Here is a 6,517-nt window from a genome sequence, read left to right on the forward strand (position 1 = left end):
ACGCAAAGTGTCTTTTTGGAAAATGGGGACACTTTAAAGATACGGCTCGTTAAGCTCCTGTGGTGTTTTCAGACACGGCTGCATGTTTGGGTTAGGGGATATGAAGTTTTGATAGGGTTGGGGTTCTGGTCTCTCACCTAAACCTGCGTGTTTGCAGTCGGCTGGCTTGTTCATCACCGTTGCCGGGAAGTCTCGGATGCCCCTCCAAGCAGCAGCTGCTCCGCTGCTCACATTTTGAGTTATACTGAAATGGATGGCGAGGTGTGAGAAAGGCTACAGATGCAGTTATTGCTCCACAAAAGCCTGTGGACACATAAAGAGTTTATCATCTGTGTGAGCGGAGAGTAAGCTTGCTAATATCCTGAGGCTATCACAACACTGTCCAATGGAGTCTGATTGAGTCCATACATCAAAGGGTGTGTGCGCAAGTGTGTAGGTCGCTGTATGTGTGTGTCCCAGAGAGAGAGAGAGAGAGAGAGACAGAAACAGGGAGATGGAGAGAGCTTGACGGTTCTCTGTGCTTTCAGGCGACAATGAAATCCCACACACACAGGAGCTCACGACTTTGGTATAATTGGGAAAACGCTGTGAAAGATGCTAGGTTGGGAGTTTTGTGGGGGGGGGGTTGTGTGGTCACAGGAGCCGAGTCTGAGAGCAGGAAGGCAGTGTAGTGTTGGCTGCTTTCTTACCCAACCCGGAGGGGAGGGCGGGGGACCCATTATGAATGGACGAAACAGCAGGATGGGGCGCTTGATTGGAAGCAACCGGAACCTGTATGTTGTTTAAAAAGCCTCTCTCTCTCTCTGTTTATGACTCCCTCCTTTGCTCTCTCCATCTCCGCGTAATGAGGGTGCTGGCTGGAAGAATGATCAGCTGTCATCCCCAGTGGTGGCCTTCCACTGCCTGAATGTCAACACTGTCTGAGACCTCCTGTCTGAGTGAGCAGCACACTCAATTAGAGACACTCAGTCACTGCAGGAGCTGGTAGGACAAACACGCTGACACATTTACAAAGACAAAAAAAAAAAAAACACACACCCACGCACGCACGCACGCACGCACGCACGCTTATGAGACAACAGTCTACTTTTATGCTCTAACAGTGTATCCACGAATAGAAAAAGAAGATGAAAAAGACACACACACACACACACGTCTTGATTCATCACAGTGCTAGCCCCGCCGCAGCCCATCGTTGGTCACATTAATTAAAGCACAGCTCCTCAGAACTTAAAAGTAACCATTGCTTACAGTGCCTTTTCTCGCATTGGCCCGACTCCCTCCGAAGGCAAACATCACCCCTGGATGAAAGCGGATGCAGTTAGGTGGAGAGTGCCCCCCCCCCTTTGCTCCGTTCGGGCCCCATCAAAGTGTTCAGAGTCAAGGGGGGCGAAGACACCCAAAAGGAACATCTGGGGTTCTTCTTGCACTTCTTGTTTAATGTTGCGGAACATCTGAGGCGTTTCTTGCACTTCTTGTTTAATGTTGCCAAAAAAAAAAAAAACAGGCCTCAGTGAGACAAACGGAGATGAAGTCCACTTCAGAATTTTAGCTGATGAAACAGAAATGGATAGCAGTGGCATTATAGAGATCCGCATCATAACCGGGGTTTCTATCAAAAGTAAGAAACCCTTCTTCAAAATGACATTGACATTTGTTATCCACATATGAAAAGATACATTTTTAAAACCCTATCCAATATCACAGATTATTTGATACTTCTCATACATCGTGCTTTAAAAAGAAATAGTTCAACATTGATGGAAATACGCCGTCAGACCGTGAGTTAACTCTCAGGAAGAAAGCTAATGTAAGTATTTCCCAAAAAGTCTAATTATCTCTCTAATGGCTTTTGAACAACAGTGGAGTTGTTCGGCATTAGCTAAATCAGCATGTACACGCAATGATTATTTCTGAGGTACATCAAATGCTGGTTTCATTTATTTTTCATGGTAATCCTGTATAAAATAAAAACCATTAACGTTGCCACCCTCATCCGTTAACAGCTTTTCACATCGACTACAGAGCAGAAATGCTTTTTTTTTGGCCTGTATTTGGTAACTTGTTACTCTGTTCCGCATCATTTTCTTTGACAAAAATTGTAGAGCTGCCACAGACCATCTGGATGTCTCCGGGCGTCTTTACATGTTGGGGATTTTGCTGATACTATAATCCACGGCAACGTAGGATGGAGCGAGAAGGTAGGGGCCGCTTGCTTTCACTAAAAATAATAGCGGGACAGGAAGCGACTGATGGATGTGCGTTTGCCGTTGCAAGAATCAAACCTCTGATATTTTGGTTACAGAATCATTTTGCCTAGTCATGAATATGTGCACTGCCACATAAAGATCCTTTACACAAACGTTTTTCCCAATTTTGCTTTTTAATCCTTTACTGTTGACAGAGTCACAAACGAAGGCAGGAGCTTCAAACAACCCTCCAGGCCCTCGTTCAAGACTCTGCGAGAGCCCAGTGGAGCGTGATGAAGGGGTATTACATGATTTACCCCGCATAAATCTCATCTTTCTCATCCCTGTCAGGGAGCTTTGAAACGTAATCGACTGTGCATGTATGACAGAGTCAAAAGGTATCAGTGTGATCCGAGGGACTGTGCGTGGCGGAGGGGAGACAGAGGGAGGGTGAGAAGGACAAAAAGAGAGATGCAAAAGACCACTTTCTCTTTTAAAAATTGTGTTTAGTTAAAGATAATGTAGTGCTGTGTTAAGAAAAATATGATTTGTTGTCTTTTTACTTGTTTGATTGCACACATTTGCAAATGTGTTCTGCTTCCCTGTATATGTTCTACCTCTACGAGTGTGTGGAGTTGTGTGTGAGAGAAAGAGAGGAGATTGAGTTTAGAGGGATGGAGAGACTTTGTGGGCCCTGTGAAAATTAGAGCTCTCCATCACTGTCCTCAGGCCGGTCTACATGTGTGTGTGTGTGTGTGTGTGTGTCTAGTTGTGTGCGTGCTAGGGGTCTCTGCAGGAATAAAAAAAAAAAAGGCAAAGTCAGAAGCCTCTCACTGAAAATCCTCACTAAGCTGTAGTAGGTGTACAGATGCAGGTTTACATACCTGTTAGTGCTGTGATAGACAGCAAGTGGAGAAAGACACAGGAAGATGAAAGCATAAAGAGCAATGGGGGAAAAAAACGGCATCATTTCACCTAGAAATAATCTGTTTTGACATACCACAAGCCACAGTACACTTACATGAGATTGTGTGTAAATGTGTCTCTAAAAAAAGTGTAGAGGAAGCTAGGCCCTCTGTTCTTTTCTATCCTATGGAAGTCCAGTGCTGCCAACATCAAAGTGACGTCGTTTTAAATTGAAATTTCATTTTTCATTTGTGTTTGCATTATGGTAACAAAAGAGCTTTAACTTCTAAGCAACTCTCTAGAAAAAAAACAGTACAGGTCAAAAGTTTTAGAACACACCCATTTTTTTAGTTTTGAAATTTCAGTCCAGTGAAAGTCCAGTGAAAAACCTTAAACGGTAGAAAGGTAAGTGGTAAATTGCCCAAAATAATGAAAAAAAAAAGGTTTAGGTCACGAAAAACTGAAAAAAAAAAATCGGTGTTGGAACAGAATGTGTTACTACATCCTCTGATACTGCACTGCAGGAAGCAGAACTGTATATTTCCATCATAACGTTGTAAAAAAAGGCAATTAACAATGGAAGTCAGATGAGTTGGTCAGGGGTTCATCCTAAAACCCACACCATTAGAAGAAAAGAACAAGACGGCGGAAGACCAGCACAGTCTCCGGATTTAAACCCCATCGAACTGGCTGGGGACGAACTGGACAGAAGAGTGAAACCAAAGCAAACTGCAAGTGCGACAGATTCATGGGGATTTCTGCAACAGTGTTAGGATGAACTTTTTGAACAATATTTTTTATTGATATTGATTTCCATTAGAGAAATTAAAGAAAGAAAATTACCTAAAATCAGTACATAATTCAATTTAAATGTAAACGTCCAGATAGAAATTTTATTTTCATGCTTAAGTTGGATATTTTGTGTCATATTTAATTATTTTGCAGCATTTTTTAAAATTGATTTTTAATTGTAATTTTGCAGTATATTATATTGTTTTTTCAACTCAAAATGAAAATTGGATTTTTGACATTCATTATATGCACGCAAATGGAAAATGAAATTTCAAATTGATTACACTGTTTTATTTTAGCATTGACAACTATGGACTTTGATGACTATGCCATTTAAAAGTAACTAATTAAATACTTATCACGATAATAATGTCACTCTCACAGTAGAAAAAAAACCCTAAAAGTCACACACCATAAAATTCTCTCTCAAGAATTAGCATTTTGGTCAATTACACATCGCCAAACACGGACTACAGATAAAGATTCAACAGAGATACGGAGGAAGTCGAAATAGCGTTCTGAACGTAGAATATGTGTCTTATTTTAAGCCTGGTCGGACCGAAAACGTGCAAGAATGTGGTTCCGAAAAATACTGGATTGCTACTTCCAAGCCTGGTCACGTTGCCTTTCCCCAGGTTTCCATTTTGTACCTGTTGACAATACACAGCTACTTATCTGTTGCTAAGTAGCAGTAAACATCTACTCAGTCAGGTGCTTACGCCGACTGATCCCAGTGAGCACCTGTTAGAATCCCACTGCTGTATGCCTTAAAGGCACTAATAAGGGGCAGGAATACGATTCATTTAACAAAGCATGTCTACGAATGAACCTGACTCCAGCCGTAGGGCAACACTGTAAATCTTTCAACTGTAAAGACCGGAGTGCATTTTTGTGCATTCGCGTCATGCCGGCCTCATGGATTGTCTGAGTAAGCAGCTTGTTGCTTGACTCTGCACACTGCCAAATGCCTGCGTATATAATCTGGCAACGACTGAACTGCAGACACGCATTTTGTTTTAAACAAGTTTTTCTATATGTCACACAATTTTTTTCTGAAGGATTTTATGAACTCAAGCATCTGGCAATACCGTTACAAGTTTTTTAGTCAATAGCAGCTTCAGCTACCGTCCCCTCTCTGTCGCCCCTGCTCATGTTTCTGCCTCTCAGAGGTGATTTTGTGCGGCCCTCTGCCCTCGACAGTCTGCCTCAGGCTGTTGTGCCCAACCTCTACTTCCATTCGGTCTGTTCGCTCTCTCCTTCCTGTCCCTCTATTTTTTCTTTTTCTACTGTCTGCCGTCTCAGCCCTGATTACTATGTTGTATGGAAAAGATGCCTCACGGAAAGTTTTCTTCTCGTCTCCTCCTCCCTCTACTCTTCTCCATGGTAATCCCCGGCTACAGATTGGACTGAGAGTCTTCATTGGTTGGCTTCACATAAGATTTCCTTGGGTCTGTCTCTCCCCCAGACTTCTGTGTGAGACTCAGGAATAGAGCTTGCATATCACACAGATTTTGACTCTTAAAGCGCTGATCCAACATCCACAACAGCCTGCTGTGTTAAAGAAATGTGCATTCTAATTATATTTGGGCATCTTTCATTCATGCTCAACAGGTTTAAAAATGAATGAGTTTTTGAGACGAAAATTCTTAGGTTGCAAGTGAGTCAGTAATAAGCTTTCAGAAGTTTCACATAGCTTTGTAGTTAAAGGGTAGATAACTAGGCTAGACATGGTGTGCGTTTGCATATTTATGTTCAAATCAGCAAGAAATCAATTGAACAAAAGGCGCAATAAGTAAGATTTTTTTCCGGCTCATAGCACAAAATGACCGTTCCCCTATATCTGCACGACTTTGATAGGATTGTTGATGAATACGAATGGCTCAGTGACTACGTAAGCTTCTTATCTAAAGCCCTGAAAGTCCTCTCAGATCGCTATCAACTATGAAACACTGTGGGTATACACTTTTATTATTAACCAACTCAAGCTACAGGATCATATTTGGATTTATCTTGATTTCAGTAATAGAAATCATACTTGATATAATCACGATGGCTCTGACCAGTCAGGGGGTAATGGAGCGGGAAAAGATTAAAATCCAAAACCACTATGTGCTGTCAATATTTTTACAGCCCTGTGGAAACTTTCTGTGACCATGGAAATTAGTCGTCATGGCTAAATCGTGGTTATAATTTGTTTTTTTTAGCCATACCTCTGTCTAAAATCGAGGGCCTCGTCTTCTTTTGAAAATTACTAAAACAAATTTGAATCGTACATCTGCCCCCGTTGTCACTGTAAAGTGCATATGTACTGTGCTAGAATAGAAAGCGTGAGAGGGGCAGCAATTGTAAACGATGGGTGCGAGGCCTAGCAAACTGTAAATTGTAAATCAGAAGAGAATCATCCCTGAATACGGTAGCAAGTCATTACATTGTTGAAAGCTACACATTAAACCTCCAGGCCCGTGCTTGCATTCATCGCACAGAATCTTAAATCTTGCAACCAGAGTACTCCCCGGCTGATACATATGAGCCCACTGATAAGATCTAAAGTACGACCATGACAATTATGACCACAAAAAAATAAGCAAGTAGAAAAATACACTAGTCAAACCCAAGGCCCATAGTATAAA

This window comes from Xiphias gladius, chromosome 13 (assembly GCF_016859285.1).
Source record: "Xiphias gladius isolate SHS-SW01 ecotype Sanya breed wild chromosome 13, ASM1685928v1, whole genome shotgun sequence".
Taxonomy (NCBI): Eukaryota; Metazoa; Chordata; class Actinopteri; order Istiophoriformes; family Xiphiidae; genus Xiphias; species Xiphias gladius.